General features: G+C 46.3%; 1 protein-coding gene across 3 annotated transcripts in view; it reads left to right on the forward strand.

The window, feature by feature from the left end:
• Nucleotides 1-15,670: 15,670 nt before the first annotated feature.
• Nucleotides 15,671-23,364, forward strand: part of LOC121004111 (gastrula zinc finger protein XlCGF26.1-like) — a 42,504-nt gene continuing 34,810 nt past the window's right edge. The window contains exons 1-2 of one of the 3 annotated variants that reach the window (XM_040436231.1): nucleotides 21,811-21,868; nucleotides 22,006-22,075. The gene's annotated coding sequence lies outside the window, so the exon portion shown is untranslated. Of the gene's footprint in view, nucleotides 15,777-21,810; nucleotides 21,869-21,986; nucleotides 22,076-23,364 lie in introns of those variants that run through there. The other 2 variants (XM_040436229.1, XM_040436230.1) reach the window with 2 other exon arrangements.

Consider the following 23,364-nt stretch of genomic DNA (forward strand, 5'->3'; position numbering starts at 1 on the left):
AAAGGAGGGGGAATAAGAGTGACAAGGGAGGGGGGATGAGAGTGACAAGGGAGGGGAATGAGAGTGACAAGGGAGGGGGAAATGAGAGTGACAAGGGGGGGAATGAGAGTGACAAGGGAGGGGGGGAATGAGAGTGACAAGGGAGTGGGGGGGTGAGAGTGACAAGGGAGTTGGGGGGGAATGAGAGTGACAAGGGGGGTAGGAAATGAGAGTGACAAGGGAGGGGGGCAAATGAGAGTGACAAGGGAGGGGGGCAAATGAGAGTAACAAGGGAGGAGAGGGGAATGAGAGTGACAAGGGAGGGGGGAAATGAGAGTGACAAGGGGGGGAATGAGAGTGACAAGGGAGTGGGGGGGGGATGAGAGTGACAAGGGAGTGGGGGGGGAAATGAGAGTGACAAGGGGGGTAGGAAATGAGAGTGACAAGGGAGGCGGGAAATGAGAGTGACAAGGGAGGGGGGGAATGAGAGTGACAAGGGAGGGGGGGAATGAGAGTGACAAGGGGCGGGGTGAGAAAGAGAGTGACAAGGCAGGGGGGAGGAAATGAGAGTAACAAGGGAGGGGGGGAGGAAATGAGAGTGACAAGGGAGTGGGGGGGATGAGAATGACAAGGGAGGGGGGGAATGAGAGTGACAAGGGAGGGGGGAATGAGAGTGACAAGGGAGGGGGGGAATGAGAGTGACAAGGGAGGGTGTGAGAAAGAGAGTGACAAGGGAGGGGGGAAAAGAGTGACAAGGGAGGGGGTGAATGAGAGTGACAAGGGAGGGGGGGGGGGGAATGAGAGTGACAAGGAAGAGTGGGGGGGGGGAATGAGAGTGACAAGGGAGTGGGGGGGAATGAGAGTGACAAGGGAGGGGGGTGGAAACCTCAATAAAGTGCATAGATACACTGGGGTCTAGTATAAATTACTATAACCAAAAAAGAACAAAACTATTAACCCCATAAATAATGAGGAGAACACTCATATAAAATATATGAAATTTATTAAGACATGAAATAAACATACAATAACAAAAGGCACAGGGTACTGGGAGGATGGGGCGCCCCGTATAATGGAGCCACAAACCCTCACCCTCACAAATACCGTATTGACAGGGGAACATGCCAAGAATATCGGGTGCTGAATCACATAAACATAGGTGAGATGTAACCTCACCCAGAGTAACATATAGCTGCATGCATCTCACAGATGTACCAAATTTTCCCAATCACACACGCCATAGCTGCCAGCCACAAGAAGCGTCCGGGGCCTGCCCTAGATATGGAGCAGGCAGGGACGGCGCCACCTGTAAGGCGACCTAGGCAGCCGCCTAGGGCGCAATTTAGCAGGGGGCACCAGCCCCGTGGGGTTTAAAAAAAAAAGCGTTGGTTAAGTGGCGGCCGGATCGGTCCTGGCGCAAGTTTTTTTTAAAAGTGGGCCCTCCCCCGCACCGGGTGGCTGCCGCACTGCCCGGGCTGGCACGTCTATGATTGTGCACCGCCCGGGCGCAGCCTGAAGAGAGGGACTGACAGGAGGGAAGCGCCTCTAATATAGCGTGGCTGAGCTCGCTTCGGTCCGCGGTACAGGAGCTTTTGTTTCCTGTACCCGGCCGGACTGACAGGAAGTGCTCACTTAGTGTGCACTTCCTTTCAGTCCGGCCGGGTACAGGAAACAAAAGCTTCTGTACCGCGGACCTGACAGAGCTCGGCCATGCTACACTAGAGGTGGGGCGGGGGGGGGGGAATGAGAGTGACAAGGGAGGGGGAATGAGAGTGACAAAGGAGGGGGGATGAGAGTGACAAGGGAGGGGGGAATGAGAGTGACAAGGGAGGGGGGGAATGAGAGTGACAAGGGAGGGGGGGAATGAGAGTGACAAGGGAGTGGGGGGGAATGAGAGTGACAAGGGAGGGGGGGGAATGAGAGTGACAAGGGAGGGGAGGAATGAGAGTGACAAGGGAGGGGGGAATGAGAGTGACAAGGGAGGGGGGGAATGAGAGTGACAAGAGAGTGGGGGGGAATGAAAGTGACAAGGGAGTTGGGGGGGAATGAAAGTGACAAGGGAGTGGGGGGGGAAATGAGAGTGACAAGGGAGGGGGGGGAGATGAGAGAGACAAGGGAGTGGGGAAGAAATGAGAGTGATAAGGGAGTAGGGGGGAAATGAGAGTGACAAGGGAGGGGGGAAATGAGAGTGACAAGGGAGGGGAATGAGAGTGACAAGGGAGGGGGGGAATGAGAGTGACAAGGGAGGGGGGGAATGAGAGTGACAAGGGAGGGGGGAATGAGAGTGACAAGTGAGGGGAGAGAGTGACAAGGGGCGGGGTGAGAAATAGAGTGACAAAGGAGGGGGGATAAGAGTGACAAGGAAGGGGGGAGGAAATGAGAGTGACAAGGGAGTGGGGGGGGGGAATGAGAGTGACAAGGGAGGGGGGGAATGAGAGTGACAAGGGAGGGGGGGAATGAGAGTGACAAGGGAGGGGGGAATGAGAGTGACAAGGGAGGGGGAGAGAGTGACAAGGGACGGGTGAGAAAGAGAGTGACAAGGGAGGGGGGATAAGAGTGACAAGGGAGGGGGGAGGAAATGAGAGTGACAAGGGAGTGGGGGGGAATGAGAGTGACAAGGGAGTGGGGGGGGGGAATGAGAGTGACAAGGGAGTGGGGGGGGGGAATGAGAGTGACAAGGGTGGGGAATGAGAGTGACAAAGGAGGGGGGGAAATGAGAGTGACAAGGGGGGGAAATGAGAGTGACAAGGGAGGGGGAGAGAGTGACAAGGGGTGGGGTGAGAAAGAGAGTGACAAGGGAGGGGGTATAAGAGTGACAAGGGAGGGAGGGGGAGAAGAGAGTGACAAGGGGGGGGAGAAGAGAGTGACAAGGGAGTGGGGGGAGAAGAGAGTGACAAGGGAGGGGGGAGAGTGACAAGGGAGGGAGGGGGGAGAGAGTGACAAAGGAGGGAGGGGGGAAGAGAGTGACAAGGGAGGGAGGATGGGGGAAGAGAGTGACAAGGGAGGTAGGGGGGAGAAGAGAGTGACAAGGGAGGTAGGGGGGGAGAAGAGGGTGACAAGGAAGGGGGGGGCGAGAAGAGGGTGACAAGGGAGGGAGGGGGAGAAGAGAGTGACAAGGGAGGGGGGGAGAAGAAAGTGACAAGGGAGGGGGGAAGAGTGTGACAAGGGAGGGGGGGAGAAGAGAGTGATAAGGGAGGGGGGAGAAGAGAGTGACAAGGGAGGGGGGAGAAGAGAGTGACAAGGGAGGGGGGAGAAGAGAGTGACAAGGGAGGGAGGGGGGGAGAAGAGAGTGACAAGGGAGGGGAGGAATGAGAGTGACAAGGGAGGGGGGAATGAGAGTGACAAGGGAGGGGGGGAATGAGAGTGACAAGAGAGTGGGGGGGAATGAAAGTGACAAGGGAGTTGGGGGGGAATGAAAGTGACAAGGGAGTTGGGGGGGAATGAAAGTGACAAGGGAGTGGGGGGGGAAATGAGAGTGACAAGGGAGGGGGGGGGAATGAGAGAGACAAGGGAGGGGGGAGGAAATGAGAGTGATAAGGGAGTAGGGGGGAAATGAGAGTGACAAGGGAGGGGGGAAATGAGAGTGACAAGGGAGGGGAATGAGAGTGACAAGGGAGGGGGGGAATGAGAGTGACAAGGGAGGGGGGGAATGAGAGTGACAAGGGAGGGGGGAATGAGAGTGACAAGTGAGGGGGAGAGAGTGACAAGGGGCGGGGTGAGAAATAGAGTGACAAAGGAGGGGGGATAAGAGTGACAAGGAAGGGGGGAGGAAATGAGAGTGACAAGGGAGTGGGGGGGGAATGAGAGTGACAAGGGAGGGGGGGAATGAGAGTGACAAGGGAGGGGGGAATGAGAGTGACAAGGGGGGGAAATGAGAGTGACAAGGGAGGGGGAGAGAGTGACAAGGGGTGGGGTGAGAAAGAGAGTGACAAGGGAGGGGGTATAAGAGTGACAAGGGAGGGAGGGGGAGAAGAGAGTGACAAGGGGGGGGGGGAGAAGAGAGTGACAAGGGAGTGGGGGGAGAAGAGAGTGACAAGGGAGGGGGGAGAAGAGAGTGACAAGGGAGGGGGGAGAGTGACAAGGGAGGGAGGGGGGAGAGAGTGACAAAGGAGGGAGGGGGGGACAAGGGAGGGGGGAAGAGAGTGACAAGGGAGGGAGGGGGGGAGAAGAGGGTGACAAGGAAGGGGGGGGGCGAGAAGAGGGTGACAAGGGAGGGAGGGGGGAGAAGAGAGTGACAAGGGAGGGAGGGGGAGAAGAGAGTGACAAGGGAGGGGGGGAGAAGAAAGTGACAAGGGAGGGGGGAAGAGTGTGACAAGGGAGGGGGGGAGAAGAGAGTGATAAGGGAGGGGGGAGAAGAGAGTGACAAGGGAGGGGGGAGAAGAGAGTGACAAGGGAGGGGGGAGAAGAGAGTGACAAGGGAGGGAGGGGGGGAGAAGAGAGTGACGAGGGAGGGGGGGAGAAGAGAGTGACAATTGAGGGGGGAGAAGAGTGTGACAAGGGAGGGGGGGAGAAGAGAGTGACAAGGGAGGGAGGGGGGAGAACAGAGTGACAAGGGAGGGAGGGGGGAAGAACAGAGTGACAAGGGAGGGGGGGGGTAGAAGAGAGTGACAAGGGAGGGGGGGAGAAGAGAGTGACAAGGGAGTCCCCAGAGCCAGACCAAGAGCCAGACTGCAGCCAGAGACCAGATCATCTTATTGTCCTGGTGGTAAGTAGACAATGCAATATGTTTATTAAGTAATTGTTTAGTTATTAATACTACATTGGAAACTAATTTACCTCACATTAAAAGGACACTATAGTCCCAGAACCACTACAGTTTAATGTAGTGGTACTGGTGTCTATAGCCTGTTCCTGCAGAGAAAAGACACTGTGCAGTAAAGGAGCACTATAGTGCCAGGAAAACAAACTCATTTTCCTGGCACTATATAGTTGTTAGGAGTGGGGCACCCTCGTGTCCCCCTCCCACTGGGCTGAAGGGGTTAAAACCCCCTCAGCCACTTACCTTTCTCCAGCGCCGGCATTCGGAACTCTTCTCCCCGATCCTCCTCTCAGCTGCGAATGCGCATGCATTCAAAACTATGTCTTGCGTCTTCCCACTGTAATTTTCACAGTGAGAATCGCGGAAGCACCTCTAGCGGCTACAGCTACAAGAAGCTTGATTAACCCTAACGGAAACATAGCAGTTCTTTTAATTAAAATGCTGAGAAAGGGGTGGAACATATGTGATGTCATGATATGGGCAGATCATCCAATAAAGGAGGGGGGGCGGCAATTTTTATCTTGCCTAGGGCGGCAAAAATCCTTGCTCCGGCCCTGGGAGCAGAATACCCGTTAACAAGGGCAATAGCAACAGAAGCGTGCGTGAAAGGTAACCAAATAGACGGACAGAATGAAAATACTATGAGAAGCATAAGTTACCCATAACATATGAAGGCACCAAGTATCTAAGCAGAGCTGCACCCTGACGCGCGTTTCGCCAGGAAAAGGCTTCGTCATACATCATGGGTAACTTATGCTTCTCATAGTATTTTCATTCTGTCCGTCTATTTGGTTACCTTTCACGCACGCTTCTGTTGCTATTGCCCTTGTTACCGGGTATCCTGCTCCATATCTAGGGCAGGTCCCGGACGCTTCTTGTGTCTGGCAGTTATGGCGTGTGTGATTGGGGATATTTGGTACATCTGTGAGATGCATGCAGCTATATGTTACTCTGGGTGAGGTTACATCTCACCTATGTTTATGTGATTCAGCACCCGGTATTCTTGGCACGTTCCCCTGTCAGTACGGTATTTGTGAGGGTTAGGGTTTGTGGCTCCATTACACGGGGTGCCCCATCCTCCCAGTACCTTGTGCCTTTTGTTATTGTATGTTTATTTCATGTCTTAATAAATTTCATATATTTTATATGAGTGTTCTCCTCATTTTTTATGGGGTTAATAGTTTTGTTCTTTTTTGGTTATTAATATAAGGTCTTACCCTTTGGTCTGCATGGCGCCCCCGCCACTTTTCAGTGACTAATGGACATTGTACTTCGTCCACATCATTGGTACGTGTCGGCTTACCTGGACGATATTGTCATCCACAGTACCTACTGGGAAAGTCACCTACCCAAAGTGCAGGCTGTAGTGGGCTCCCTCCGGAAAGCTGGCCTAAACGCTAACCCCAAAAAATGTGCGATAGGGTTAGAAGAGACTAATTACCTGGGGTATGTTATTGGGCGTGGAGTCATCAAACCCCAAGTGAACAAAATAGAGGCGATACGGAATTGGCCCCAACCTGTCACCACTAGGCAAATAAAGTCATTCCTGGGAATGGTGGGCTATTACATGAGGTTTGTTCCCCAATTTGCTACTCTAGCCGCGCCCTTGACAGGACTCTTGAAGGGACACAAGTCAATGATGGTTCGCTGGGATGATCGGGCGGAAGAGGCTTTCTCCGCTTTGAAGTCGGCCCTGTGCGGGTCCCCGGTTTTGGTGACGCTCAACTTCAAAAGGGAGTTTATAGTACAGACCGATGCCTCCGAAGTAGGCCTCAGTGCTGTACTGTCTCAGGAAGTCAACGGGGAGGAGAATCCCATTGTCTTCGTCGGCCGTAAGCCCAGCCGAGACCCGGTATAGTATAGTGGAGAGAGGTTGCCTGGCTATCAAGTGGGCACTAGAATCTCTCCGCTATTATTTATTGGGGAGAAAATTCCGCCTGGTGACTGACCACTCCCCTCTCAAGTGGATGAGCCAGGCCAAGGACAGAAATGCCTGGGTCGCCCGATGGTTTCTCTCCCTACAAAACTTTTAAGTTTTTGGTGGAACACAGGGCAGGCCGGTTACAGGGAAACACAGATGCCCTGTCCCGAGTATACTGTCTGGCGTGTGTTCACCCCCTCAGGGTTGAACAAAGGGGGGGTATGTGACACAGTGAGAGGTTTTGTCTGGGAAAACAGGTATTTTCCTCCCAGCATGTGCTGCTGGGTTGATTTAAAGCCAGGTGAGGTCAAATACCGGACCGGATTTTAAGTGCCACTCCGGGTTTTGGCAGCACCTGGCTGTCCTTAGATAGGCAGCTGGGCTCAGAAGCCAGGTCTCTGTGTTGGGATCTGGGAACCTTGTGTCTAGATGAAGGCTTGCTATCTGTTTGGCGTGAAAACAGGTTGGTGCTGCTATGGTCAAGGAATCTTTGAGACAGAATTGCCACATGGTGTGAAATACCACCAACACCACAAGGTGACTTTTTGTTTGATTATGACTGCTTGTTTTGTCACTTGCCTAAAGTGTGAATAAAAAACTGAACTGAAAAAAAAAAAAAAAAAAAAAAAAAAAAAAGCTTTCTCTGCTGCAGGACACTGTACCGCCCAAACTAACCAATAACAAAGCCCCTTATTGCAGGCGCCCTGCGCTGATGAATGCAAGTGGTAAGTCTTTTTTCAGATCAAAACAGCCTGAACAGGCATCTATGCCGCTTGTACAGGCGTTATTGCGACCTCTGGTCTGAAGTCATCCCAACATTCCCATATCATCAATAGAGTGTAATACTACCGGTAATTACTCAATGAACAAGCAAACGGCAGATCGTGCTAATTACAATCTGCCGCTGGCAAATAACTGTACAGCGTGGAGACAAGCGATGGTACAACGATGGCTCGGCCCCATGCTGTGGACAAGATCGCTGCATGTAATAGGAGCAGTCTCCTCAGCAAGCGAGCAGGCGATTCCTTCCTTATCGTCTGGAAAATCTGCCTATGTAATACAGCCTTTACACACACTACCAACAACCAGTGGCAGTAGCGTGGGTTGCCAGCACCCGGGGCGAGCCATGTATTGCGCCCCCCCCCCCCCCCCACCTGTGGACACGCCCCTTTTACAGATAATGTAGTAGTCCTATGTAACACCACAGATAACATGGTGGTAACTCACTAAGTACAGATGATGTAGTAGATGGGTATAGGGCCCCAGAATTCAGAACACACACAGTGTCATCTGAAGTCTAGGGCCAGGATGCGGCAGGGTGGGCCAAATTCTCAATCCACCCCCCAACCCTACCGTGAAACAAATATGTGTTTGGACATTACATACATCACTTCAAAATATACAGGAAAATACAGCACCACATACCTCATCCATCCAGTGACATCTCCTGTGATGTAGACTTTCCTCAGCGTCTTCATTCGGAGATAAGACTGCCATGACACCTTCTTTCAGCCGCGTCTCATCTATGCAGAGTTTTATTATTATTATTAGATATAATGGCCCCCTCTGTATAATATATAATGGCCCCTCTGTAATATTAGGATATATAATGGGCCATTATATATCCTAATAATACAGAGGGGGCCATTATATATTATAATAATACAGGGGGGGGGGTCATTATATATAGTAATTATACAGATGGTCCATTATATATCCTAATATTACAGAGGGGTCATTATATATAATAATTATACAGAGGGGCCATTATATATTATAATTATTATAATAATAATAATAATACTACAGAGGGGGCCATTATATATATTCTAATATTACAGAGGGGGCCATTATATATTATAATAATACAGGGGGGGTCATTATATATAGTAATTATACAGAGGGTCCATTATATATCCTAATATTACAGAGGGGTCATTATATATAATAATACTACAGAGGGGGCCATTATATAGCCTAATATTACAGAGGGGTCACTATATATAATAATACTACAGAGGGGGCCATTATATATCCTAATATTACAGAGGGGTCACTATATATAATATACAGGGGGGGGGCATTATATATTATAGTTATACAGAGGGGCCATAATATATAATAATTATACAGGGGGGCCATTATATATAATAATTATACAGGGGGCCATTATATATAATAATTATACAGGGGGGCCATTATATATAATAATTATACAGGGGGCCATTATATATAATAATTATACAGGGGGGCCATTATATATAATAATTATACAGGGGGGCCATTATATATAATAATTATACAGGGGGCCATTATATATAATAATTATACAGGGGGGCCCATTATATATTAGAATTATACAGAGACAGAGGGCCCATTATTAATAGCCTCTCTGTATAATTATAATATATAATGGCCCCTATGTATAATATATAATGGCCCCTTTGTATAATTATTATTTATTATGGCCCCTCTGTATAACTATAATATATAATGGCCCCCTTGTATAATTATTATATATTATGGCCCCACTGTATAACTATAATATATAATGGCCCCCTGTATAATATAAAACGGTGCCCATTCTTTCTAAATATACCGGCTTCCTTTGTATCTCTTCTGCCCACCTCCATAGTGCCCCCAGTACTTACATAAAAAAATATATACAGTCTTGTGAAAAAATTAGGACACCCTTTGAAAGCATGTGGTTTTTTGTAACATTTTTAATAAATGGTTATTTCATCTCCGTTTCAACAATACAGAGAGATTAAAGTAATCCGACTAAACAAAGAAAACTGAAGAAAAGTCTTTTCAAGATCTTCTGTAAATGTCATTCTACAAAAATGCCTATTCTAACTGAGGAAAAAGATAGGACACCCTTGCCCCTAATAGCGAGTGTTACCTCCTTTGGCTGAAATAACTGCAGTGAGACGGTTCTTGTAGCCATCTACCAGTCTTCGACATCGGTCTGAGGAAATTTTACCCCACTCCTCAATGCAGAACTTTTTCAGCTGTGAGATGTTTGAGGGGTTTCTTGCACGTACAGCCCTTTTCAAGTCACCCCACAGCATCTCAATGGGATTCAAATCTGGACTTTGACTTGGCCATTCCAGGACTCTCCATTTCTTCTTTTTCAGCCAATCTTTGGTTGATTTACTAGTATGTTTTGGGTCATTGTCATGTTGCATGGTCCAGTTCCGCTTCAGCTTTAATTTTCTAACTGATGGTCTCACATGTTCTTCAAGCACCTTCTGATACACAGTAGAATTCATCGTGGATTCTATGATGGTGAGCTGACCAGGTCCTGCTGCAGCAAAGCAGCCCCAAACCATGACACTTCCACCTCCATGCTTCACAGTTGGTATGAGGTTCTTTTCTTGGAATGCTGTGTTTGGTTTACGCCAAACATGTCCTCTGCTGTTGTGTCCAAATAATTCAATTTTGGACTCATCTGTCCAAAGAACATTATTCCAGAAGTCCTGGTCTTTGTCAACTTTATCGCTGGCAAATGTCAGTCTGGCCTCGATGTTTCTCTTGGAAAGCAAAGGTTTCCTCCTTGCACACCTCCCATGCAAGTTAAACTTGTACAGTCTCTTTCTGATTGTAGAGGCATGTACTTCTACATCAACAGTAGCCAGAGCCTGCTGTAGTTCTCGAGATGACACTTTAGGGTTTTTTGATACCTCTTTTAGCATCTTGCGGTCTGCTCTTGGGGTGAACTTGCTGGGGCGACCAGTCCTGGGCATGTTGGCAGTTGTTTTGAAAGCCCTCCACTTGTAGACTATCTTCCGGACAGTGGAATGGCTGATTTCAAAATCTTTTGAGATCTTTTTAAATCCCTTCCCAGACTCATAGGCTGCTACAATCTTTTTTCTGAAGTCCTCTGACAGCTCTTTTGCTCTCACCATGGTGCTCACTCTCACTTCAACAGTCAGGAGCACACCAAACTAAATGTCTGAGGTTTAAATAGGGCAAGCCTCATTCAACATGCAGAGTAACGATCTACTAATTATGTGCACCTGGTGTGATATACCTGTGTGAGATCTGAGCCAATTTAAGAGGGAATACATGTGAGGGTGTCCTATCTTTTTCCTCAGTTAGAATAGGCATTTTTGTAGAATGACATTTACAGAAGATCTTGAAAAGACTTTTCTTCAGTTTTCTTTGTTTAGTTGGATTACTTTAATCTCTCTGTATTGTTGAAACGGAGATGAAATAACCATTTATTAAAAATGTTACAAAAAACCACATGCTTTCAAAGGGTGTCCTAATTTTTTCACATGACTGTATAATACTTACCTCTCTTCATCTCCTGTAGTCTTTGCTTGGGCGTCCCGGCGCAGGCGTTCAGGAACACATCACCCTGCCCTCCTGCGCCACGTCATCTCGCGAGACCCGGCGCAGGAGGTCTCAGTGATATAATCGCGATCTCCTGGACTCCTGCTCTGCTGCTTCTTAAAGCTTCAGGCCAGGCGGAATGGAGGGGATGGAAGCCATATGCTTCCATCACCCTCATTTTACTGCCTTCTGCCTGGTGCCCCCTACAATTTGGCGGCCCGGGGCAACGGCCCCCCTGCCCCCCCCCCCACTCTACGCCTCTGCAACAACATACAATCCCACACAGCCCCCCACACAAGACACCCCCCTCAGCATACACACAGCTTCCCCCCATCTCAGTGTACAATCCCACACAGCCCCCTTCACATAAAACCCACAGGCAGCACTCTTCAACACAACACCCCATCTCAACATACAATCCAACACAGCCCCCTCAAAGACTTCTCCCTCCAACACAGCCCCCCATCTACAACCCAGACACCTCCGCCACAGCATAAAATGCAACACAGACCCCCTATACAACCAGATACCCCCTCCGTTAGAATCCACAAGGACCCCCTACCAACTCAGTGTACAATCCCTCACAGCCCCCCCACCCCCACACATACAACCTACAGACATCATCCTACTACATAGCCAGCCCTCTGAGAATACAATGCAACACAGCCCCCTATATACAACCCAGACACCTCCTTAGAACACATCCCCCCATACAACCAGATACCCCCTCCCTCATCCATAACCACCCCACCACCATCTCAGTGTACAATCCCACACAGTCCCCCTCACATACAACCCAGACACCACCCTACTACACGGTCTCCCATTTCAACATACAATCAAACATACCCCCAATCATACAATTAAACACAGCCCTCCCTATTCAGCCAGATACCCCCTCCCTCAACATCCACACAGCCCCCCACCATCTCAGTGAACACTCCCTCACAGCCCCCCCCTATATACAACCCAGACACCTACCTAGAACACAGACCCCCAGTTTCAGCATAAAATGCAATACAGCCCCCCCCATACAACCAGATACCCCCTCCCTCAGCATCCAGTGTTCAATCCCTCAAAGCACATCCCTAGCACGTTCACAGTATAAAATCACACACACAAAAACACCAGCGCGGCATTTTCCTAACCACGAGCATCACACAGCAGCCCCCCACATCTCAGTGTACAATCCCTCACAGAACATCCCCAACAGTTTGACAGTACAAAATAAGTATATTAGTAGGGTTCTGCGTACTTCTACTGTGCTGCAGTTTTTTTTTTAGTTAACTCCATGTGAATTTTTTTTTTACACTCTTGGAAAAAGCGCGCGGCCCTCCTGTTTCCGATCTACATGATCTAGGAGTGCCACGTGATGTTGTGACGTCAGCAGGTCCTTACCGGATATCGTATTTAGCCATTACCCTTGGTGATGGTCCATGTGGTCCAAAGACGCGGCAGCATCTTTATGATCCTCATTATTACCTCTTCTACCTGCTGTGACCGCTCACCACCGCCCATTTACCATGTGCTTTTAATTCAATAGCTTGTACAGCTGTATTCTACTTTGCCCATACTGCAGGCTCACAGCCTGGGAGAGGCATGTGTAGGATATAGCTGGGTACTACTTTGCCCAGATTGTAGGCTATTATTCTTTCAGTGTTTGCTTATATCTTTGTGCAATTGACTAGCAGTGTGCTGTTACCTGTAGTTCTACTAATCCAATTGTGTTTCAGCCAAGGTAGCGTGCACCTGCGTTCTCAAATTTACTTATTATGGAGGTGCTGGTTCGTTTGTTTTTCTTCCCTATTGTCACTGCCACTGGGGGGGGGGGGGGCGCCCCCTGGTGGTGAGTTTGAACCGCGCACCACCGCCCATTTACCATGTGCTTTTAATTAAATAGCTTGTACAGCTGTATTCTACTTTGCCCATACCCCTGGGAGAGGCATGTGTAGGATATAGCTGGGTACTACTTTGCTCCGATAGTAGGCTGTAAGCCCAGGAGAGGCATGTTAGAGTAGGACCCATCTGATTAGAAGCCACCTTGTCGTCTGGTAGATGGGCTCGACATATGTTTGATCAATTATATGCGCAAAGAGCTTCTAACTGCTCTTGCAGTAAGTATGGCCACCAAGCAGCTATTATTCTTTCAGTGTTTGCTTATATCTTTGTGCAATTGACTAGCAGTGTGCTGTTACCTGTAGTTCTACTAATCCCCGCCCTCCATCTGTCAGTTCACCCAGGTGAGGATGCCATAGCTCTAAGTACCGATAAGTGATAGGTGTACGACAGGCTGCAATACGCTGCATATTATAACAGCCTCGACTGTAATACGGAATGCTGGACACTTCTATACTGTACATAATGTCAGCCTGGATAGTAGTCACATGTATAATACCAGCCTGTATAGTTCTCATGGCCCAGATGGTGATACTATGGACTGTAGTGGTCAATCATAAAACAACCTGGATTGTGATCATATAATGGCCTGGACTATGATACTGTACATTATAACTGTAGCGTAATAGTATATACTGTCCATCATAATGGTCTAGACAATGATACTGTACATTATAACTGTAGTGTAATAGTATATACTGTCCATCATAATGGTCTAGACAATTATACTGTACATTATAACTGTAGTGTAATACAAACCGGATTCCAAAAAAGTTGGGACACTAAACAAATTGTGAATAAAAACTGAATGCAATGATGTGGAGATGGCAAATGTCAATATTTTATTTGTAATAGAACGTAGATGACAGATCAAACGTTTAATCCGAGTAAATGTATCATTTTAAAGGAAAAATACATTGATTCAAAATTTCACGTTGTCAACAAATCCCCAAAAAGTTGGGACAAGTAGCAATAAGAGGCTGGAAAAAGTAAATTTGAGCATAACCAAGAGCTGGAAGACCAATTAACACTAATTAGGTCAATTGGCAACATGATTGGGTATAAAAAGAGCTTCTCAGAGTGGCAGTGTCTCTCAGAAGCCAAGATGGGTAGAGGATCACCAATTCCCACAATGTTGCGCAGAAAGATAGTGGAGCAATATCAGAAAGGTGTTACCCAGAGAAAAATTGCAAAGACTTTGCATCTATCATCATCAACTGTGCATAACATCATCCGAAGATTCAGAGAATCTGGAACAATCTCTGTGCGTAAGGGTCAAGGCCGTAAAACCATACTGGATGCCCGTGATCTCCGGGCCCTTAAACGACACTGCACCACAAACAGGAATGCTACTGTAAAGGAAATCACAGAATGGGCTCAGGAATACTTCCAGAAACCATTGTCAGTGAACACAATCCACCGTGCCATCCGCCGTTGCCAGCTGAAACTCTACAGTGCAAAGAAGAAGCCATTTCTAAGCAAGATCCACAAGCTCAGGCGTTTTCACCGGGCCAGGGATCATTTAAAATGGAGTGTGGCAAAATGGAAGACTGTTCTGTGGTCAGACGAGTCACGATTCGAAGTTATTTTTGGAAATCTGGGACGCCATGTCATCCGGACCAAAGAGGACAAGGACAACCCAAGTTGTTATCAACGCTCAGTTCAGAAGCCTGCATCTCTGATGGTATGGGGTTGCATGAGTGCGTGTGGCATGGGCAGCTTGCATGTCTGGAAAGGCACCATCAATGCAGAAAAATATATTCAGGTTCTGGAACAACATATGCTCCCATCCAGACGTCATCTCTTTCAGGGAAGACCCTGCATTTTTCAACAAGATAATGCCAGACCATATTCTGCATCAATCACAACATCATGGCTGCGTAGGAGAAGGATCCGGGTACTGAAATGGCCAGTCTGCAGTCCAGATCTTTCACCTATAGAGAACATTTGGCGCATCATAAAGAGGAAGGTGCAACAAAGAAGGCCCAAGACGATTGAACAGTTAGAGGCCTGTATTAGACAAGAATGCGAGAGCATTTCTATTTCTAAACTTGAGAAACTGGTCTCCTCTGTCCCCAGACGTCTGTTGAGTGTTGTAAGAAAAAGGGGAGATGCAACACAGTGGTGAAAATGGCCTTGTCCCAACTTTTTTGGGATTTGTTGACACCATGATATTCTGATTCAACATATTTTTCCCTTAAAATTGTACATTTTCTCAGTTTAAACTTTTGTTCCGTGATTTATGTTCTATTCTGAATAAAATATTAGAAGTTGGCACCTCCACATCATTGCATTCAGTTTTTATTCACGATTTGTATAGTGTCCCAACTTTTTGGGAATCCGGTTTGTAGTATATACTGTCCATCATAATGGTCTGGACTATGATACTGTGAATTATAACTGTAGTGTAATAGTATATACTGTCCATTATAATGGTCTGGACTATGATACTGTGCATGGTGTAACCCAAATATGACCTATCCCTTTTTGTCAGTAAATAATAAATTAGACACATCTTGAATAAATCTTAAAGTTTATTTATTAGTGGAATATAATTGGCCACGGTGCCTAATGTTACCTGTACGTATTACATAAAACTCCATTGTTAAAACCAAACGATTAGTATATATGAATAACCATCAACAATTAGTCCGCCCCCAAGAGCGACTTTATCCCATACTTAGCACTGTGACATTTTTTAAGGGATAAAAGAAGGGGGGAGGTAGCTGGGAGGGGGTTTCTTCACTGCCACTTACTTGAGTGCTCAGTAAAAAAAATTTCTCTTCTTTTATAGGTACCTTCACGTGATCATCTGTTGCTGTCTCCTCCAATCAAGTTTCTCCATTGGTGTCTTCTGCCAGTACCATCCCCATCTGTATCCAGGTGAGTATTATTTGAACATTTAAATAGTGAGTTCATGACACCATGTCCCCCCTATTTGCATCCGCAAACATGGATTAGCCATGGTGTCAAATAACCCAAATATGACCTATCCCTTTTTGTCAGTAAAAAATAAATTAGGCACATCTGTCACGGATGATGTTGCAGATAGCTGGAACTTATGAATAAACGTCCGACTGGCTTGATCCCAAACTAAGGAGCATATAGGTGAGCCCTATAATACCCTAAGAGCTCTCCCTGACTGCTATGCCCATGCAAGGGTCTCAATGGTAGACGATTGCATGCCCACGTACCTAAGACTGTGTGACACCTGAAAACCCTATAATAGTGAGGGGACACGACCCCCGGCTCCCTGCACTTAATAAGGACGGAGTCAAGGTCACCTAGAATCAAGCCAGCAAGGAAACACAATACATGAAAAGACTTATCTGAGTAAACAGCAGTAGCAGCCTCCAGCAGTGAACACTTCATCCAGGAAGTAGTGTAAACCACAAAGTGAGGCAGTATGGGAGGGAATATAAAGGGAGACAATTAGTCTAAATAGGTGACACCTGGCAGAAGGAAAGGAGACGACAAAGTGAAACCAAAACAAAGAACATCATGCAAGAGGTAGAGAAGGACGTCTGCCAGACCTCACAGAACTGGCGGTGACAACATCTTGAATAAATATTCATGTTTATTTATTAGTGAAATATAATTGGCCACAGTGCCTAATGTTACCTGTACATATTACATAAAACTCCATTGTTAAAACCAAACAAATAATATATATGAATAAGCATCAACATTTAGTCTGCCCCCAAGGGTGACTTTACCCCATACCGCCATATAGCGAAGCTGAATGGCTAAAAGGCACCGCAACCACCTTCAATCATTTTGGAATCCAACATTAAAGGGGTTCTGCAGTTTGTTTAAACTAATTATCTATCCTCTGGATAGATCATCAGCATCTGATCAACGGGGGTCCGACCCCTGGGAACCCCACCGATCAGCTGTTTGCTGTAACTGACTTTTTTTTTTTTTGTAAATGTTTTTTATTCGCATTCCAACCGTACTTTTCCAAAATATTTGAACCTTGTCGTTGAAGCCTAAGTTGTATGATTTAAATTTTATTGTAGATCGCTTTTTTGCTGCTGAAATGAGTTCATTTCCAATAATCCAGATGATCTTCACCGAATCTGGAAAAAAATTATATTAATAACTCAGGTCTAATATACAATTTATATCTGTTTGAGGTCTATCTTCCTATTTTCTTTATCGTTTATCTTTTAAACCAATTTTTGATGCCAAGGTAGTATCACCGCCAGCTCTGTGAGAAGGTCTGTTAGACGTTCTTCGCTACCTTTTGCATGACGTTCTTTGTTTTGGTTTCACTTTGTCATCTCCTTTCCTTCTCCCAGCTGTCACCTATTTGCACTGATTGTCTCCCTTTATATTCCCTCCCATACTGCCTCACTTTGCGGTTTATGCTTCTTCCTGGATGAGTTGTTCACTGCTGGATGCTGCTTCTCCTGATTCCTCAGATTAGTCTGTTTCCTTTATTTGTGTTTCCTTGCTGGCTTGATTGTAGGTGACGCTGATTCCGTCCGTATTAAGTGCAGGGAGCCGGTGGTCGTGTCCCCTCACTATTATAGGGTTTTCAGGTGTCACATAGTATAAGGTACGTGGGCATGCCATCGTCTACCATAAAGACCTTTGCATGGGCATAGCAGTCAGGGAGAGCTCTAGGGGTTTTATAGGGCTCACCCATATGCTCCTTAGTTTGGGATCAAGCCAGTCGGATGTTTATTTATAAGTTCCAGCTTTCTGCAACACCATCCGTGACAGGTAGCTGCACCAATTCTGAATGAATAAGCTGAAATGTTCTCATTTTGTAAAACAGCTTTGTTTTTACATTCCTGTATAATAAAGTTGAACTGGAATTTTGTTAGAGGTGACTTATTAGAATGAACAAATAGAGGGCCTTGAATGTAAGACCTGACCATTAACCATTCTTTCATGGCCAAAACTGGACAAAGAGTAGATGAAAATAATTCATTCAATCTTAACCAATTGCCAATTCCCGATTGGTCTGTTTTTGATCTTTTTATGAACAGTTTGATGTAATTTGAATGGATCAGCAAATCATTAATTAATAATGGTACGTCTGAATTTTAATTCGCAGCTGCAGTTTCGTTGATGCGGAGTGCTCCAACGAAAGCAAGTAAAAATGCAGCTTTGAACAGGATAACTTCGTAATAAGAACATATAGAAGGTAAGTAATCTAAGAATTTAATTAGCAATTCTAATGAAATTGGCCTGGTTTTATTTTGTTATTTTTACATCTTTTCATACCTTTAATTATTTGTTTGAGTAAAAAAATTATGTAATAGGTTCAGAGTTGTAAATCTTTTGAAAAAATGAAATACCAGCTAGGATTTTTTGTATGTATTCGGCTTTACGGCCCTTTTTAAATAAGTCTGCAATGAATTGGATGTTGTGTACAATCTTGTTATCTAATACCTTTATATCGTTGGCGAAACAAAATGTTTTCCAACAGTTTCATGCAGCTGTATACACAGCCCAGGTATTAGGAGCTAAAAATATACTGACTAAGGGCTTGTTCACACACCCGTGTGGCTCCCGCAATTTGCAGAACGGAACAGGAGGCCCATTATAGAAATGCCTATTCTTGTCCACAAAACGGACAAGAATAAGACAGGACTCATAATTTTTGCGGGGCCATGGAACGGAGCAACGGATGCGGACAGCACACAAAGTGCTGTCCGCATCTTTTGCAGCCCTATTGAAGTGAATGGGTCCGCACCCGAGCCACAAAAAATGCGGCTCAGATGCGGACCAAAACCACGGTCATGTGAACAAGCCCTAAATGGTAGATTGATTCCATATTTCCTTCCAAAGCTGATGAGGGTAAGGAATTTTTGTCACCTCTGCGTCTAGTACCAATTGCCTGCATAGTGCGAAGTTCTGCCGGGATAAAGAATCAGCCATTATATTGTTCTTACCGTCTATATACTGTATTTGGCTTTCAGACAAATGTTATTATTTAGGCAGGTTAAAGTAATATTCCGCCATATTCTTTTACATTGTGAAGAAATTTGACCCATGACACATCCATCAGGTGGTACAGGACAGCCAATTGAAAAGTTTCAGCACATGGACATACCCCCTACCTTATAAATAGACCTGATCTGGCTGCCATTTTACATTCTGTCTTTTGTCAGTGTAGGGAGAGGTTGCTGTGTGGAGCAGGGACAGACTGTTAATGACAAAAATCGCTAGCTAATAGGTCCACAAATGTCATTTTAAGGACTGGTATAGGTGTGCTATGGATAGGTGTGATACACAGAGGGGTGCAATATACTTATAATATACTTTCTAACATAGAAAGCATATTATAGTGGATTTGTATTGTGCAGCATTGTGACTGGTGATCGGTTCTGCAGCGATACTACAACTACAAAGAGTGACAAACGCAATTAGAAAAAATAATTATAACTGGTGTGATATACCAGTCGCCCCCCAAAACGACAGATTGAAGCGGGGTGTTATATACCAATATACTTTCATAATAGTGTACTTGGGTGCTGCAGCATTTTTTTACTGTTTTGCTGCGTTCCCTCTGCTACACACACTGGCAAAAAATTATTATAACTGGTGTGATATACCAGTCGCCAGGGCCGGACTGGCCTGCCGGGATACCGGGAAATTTCCGGCCGGAGGCAGGGCACAGCAGCAGGAGATGAGCGCTTCCATTGTGGAAGCACTCATCTCCATAGTCATCTGTATCGCCGTCCTCAGGACAGCGATACAGATGTCTATGCTGCGGCAGAGGAGGGAGAGGTGTGTCCCCTCCTGTTCCTCTGATAGGCTGCCGGCCTAGTGCTGGCAGCCTATCAGAGGCCGGTGCAGGCAGCACAATGACGTCATCGCGCCGCCTGAGCCGTATAGCGAGGGACACAGGCCGGAAGAGGCCTGCATCGCATCGCTGGAGGTAAGTATGAGTGTTTTTTTTTTTTTTTTTTTATATAGGTACAATACTGGCACATGATAAGGGGGGACTACTGGGCTGGCACATGATAATGGGGGAGGGGGGACTACTGGGCTGGCACATGATAAGGGGGGACTACTGGGCTGGCACATGATAAGGGGGACTACTGGCACATGATGGGGACTACTGGCCCATGATGGGGGGCAACTGGCACATAAGGGGGCCTATTGGCACATAAGGGGGGCTACTGGCACATAGGGGGGACTACTGGCACATAAGTGGGACTACTGGCACATAAGGGGGCTACTGGCACATGATATGGGGGCTACTGGCACATGATATGGGGGCTACTGGCACATGATAAGGGGGACTACTGGCACATGATAAGGGGTCTACTGGCACATGATAAGTGGCGGCTACTGGCACATGATAAGGGGCGGCTACTGGCACATGATAAGGGGCGGCTACTGGCACATGATAAGGGGCGGCTACTGGCACATGATAAGGGGCGGCTACTGACACATGATAAGGGGCGGCTACTGGCACATGATAAGGGGCGGCTACTGGCACATGATAAGGGGCGGCTACTGGCACATAAGGGGGGTTACTGGCACATGATAGGGGGGGCACTCTGGCTACTGGCACATGATATGGGGGGCTCTGGCTACTGGCACATGATGGTGGGGGGGCTCTAATTACTGGCACATGATTGGGGGCATCTATGGGGGCACTTATTACTGGCAGATTATTGGGTGGCACTATAGGGGCATCTACTGAGGCTAAAAAGAAGGGGTATTTTATATGGGCGGCTCTGTATAGGGGCATTTTATACTGGGACACATTATGGTGGGTACTATGGAGAAGGGGGGGAGGAGCACTATGGGGGTCATCTACGGGGGCACTGAGAAGGGGTATTTTATATTGGCACATTATGGGAACATTAGCTCAACTGGGGGCATTACAAAGGGGTATGTTTTGCACATTATAAGGAGAATTATTACTACTGGGGGGGCATTATGGTGGGCTTTATTACTCCCCCATGGTATGACCCCTTGTTGCACCACCAGCCTATCCCTGCTCTGCTATCCCACTGCCCCTTCTCCAAATCCTTATTATGAAATCTTTCTCATTAGGATAAAGCACAACATCAGCTCCGCCGAGCCCCCGCCCAAGTGTGGAAGTGGTGTCCGAGATCCCCAAGGGCCAAGCCAAGTAACTGTAAGTTTTTATGTGAAATATGTTTATGTTTGTAGTTGATCTTTATTATCGATTTTACATTGCAGATTTTTATTTATTTTTTTGCAGCATATGGGTGAGATTTTATAAATATTTATATTATTTGGTCGAAAGGCTCATTGGGGGGGATTGTAACAGGACTGCCGTAGAATATCTAAAATAGCTGGTCAAGTAAAATGTTGCATGCAACAATCATTAAATAGGTGGCCAACAAAAAAGGGGCGGGTCAAAGGGCGTGGTAAAACACTGTCTGAGCATGCTGAGAGTTGTAGTTTTGCAACAGTTGGAGGCATCCTGGTTGGGAAAACACTGTGATAATATGAACAATGGGAGTTCTACAAAAGAGCTATCGTGGGGCAAAGTTCATATTCGTGTTTACACACGTGTTTTAAAATGAATGCTTTCTCCTATTATAAACAAGTAAATAATGACGCAATGCTGTGGGGCTGGTATGCAACCTTTTCCAGGGCTGGTTTTTATCCCCTGTCCGGCTCTGCTCCTGTGGATTAATTGCTTTCTTGACAATTGAAGCTGGGGTCCATTGGTGAAGAGAAGATGAATTCCTGAAACTGTTCCTCATGCTGGCTGATGCAGGATAATTTCTTATCCTGCGTTTTGCTGAATCTAGAGGGGGTGAGTAGCTCCTCTTTTCTTTCCTAGCTCTTTCTGCTGGCAGGGGAGAGAGCGGTGCATTGCTGTGCTGAGGCACAGTGATGATGTCATCCTCTGTGTCCGGCTCTGTGCTCCTGCATAAGGCTGGTGCACAGACCGGATTAGCTGATTGCAGAGCAGACTCAGTGCTGGATTGTTCCTGCTGAAGACAGCTGCGGAGCCACTGTTCCCCACCGTAAGTCTTTGCCTTTTTTATTAATTGTATTAATAATTCTTCCATTTTCTTGTAAGTGCAGGTTATGTTTCTTACTCCTGGTTTCTCCACTGCCACTTATTTGCGTGCGCAGTAACGGTTTTTCTCTTCTTTTATAGGTACCTTCACGTGAACAGTTGCTGTCTCCTCCAATCAAGTTTCTCCAGTACCATCCCTATCTGAATCCAGGTGAGTAATAAAAAACAACTGTATTATTTGCATAAGTAAATAGTGGGTTCAAGACACCATGTCCCCCCTATTTGCATCTGCAAATATGGATTAGCCATTATAACTGTATTGTAATTGTATATACTGTCCATTATAATAGCCTGGACTATGATGCTGTACATTATAACTGTAGTGTAATAGCATATACTGTCCATTATAATGGCCTGGACTATGATACTGTGTATTATAACTGTAGTGTAATAGTATATACCTTCTATTATAATGGCCTGGACTATGATACTGTACATACAGTCAGGTCCATAAATATTGGGACATCGATGCAATTCTAACATTTTTGGCTCTATACACCACCACAATGGATTTGAAATTAAACTAACAAGATGTGCTTTAACTGCAGACTGTCAGCTTTAATTTGAGGGTATTTACATCCAAATCAGGTGAACGGTGTAGGAATTAAAACAGTTTGCATATGTGCCTCCCACTTTTTAAGGGACCAAAAGTAATGGGACAATTGGATACTCAGCTGTTCCATGGCTGTTCAATGAGCAGATAAAAGGTCCAGAGTTCATTTCAAGTCTGCTATTTGCATTTGGAATCTGTTGCTGTCAACTCTCAAGATGAGATCCAAAGAGCTGTCACTATCAGTGAAGCAAGCCATCATTAGGCTGAAAAAACAAGACAAACCCATCAGAGAGATAGCAAAAACATTAGGCGTGGCCAAAATAACTGTTTGGAACATTCTTAAAAAGATGAGCTCAGCAACACCAAAAGACCCGGAAGACCACGGAAAACAACTGTGGTGGATGACCGAATAATTATTTCCCTGGTGAAGAAAACACCCTTCACAACAGTTGGCCAGATCAAGAACACTCTCCAGGAGGTAGGTGTATGTGTGTCAGTCAACAATCAAGAGAAGACTTCACCAGAGTGAATACAGAGGGTTCACCACAAGATGTAAACCATTGGTGAGCCTCAAAAACAGGAAGGCCAGATTAGAGTTTGCCAAACGACATCTAAAAAAGCCTTCACAGTTCTGGAATAACATCCTATGGACAGATGAGACCAAGATCAACTTGTACCAGAATGATGGGAAGAGAAGAGTATGGAGAAGGAAAGGAACTGCTCATGATCCTAAGCATGCCACCTCAGTGAAGCATGGTGGTGGAAGTGTCATGGCGTGGGCATGTATGGCTGCCAATGGAACTGGTTCTCTTGTATTTATCGATGATGTGACTGCTGACAAAAGCAGCAGGATGAATTCTGAAGTGTTTTGGACAATATTATCTGCT

This window comes from Bufo bufo, chromosome 6, assembly GCF_905171765.1.
Source record: "Bufo bufo chromosome 6, aBufBuf1.1, whole genome shotgun sequence".
Lineage (NCBI taxonomy): Eukaryota > Metazoa > Chordata > Amphibia > Anura > Bufonidae > Bufo > Bufo bufo.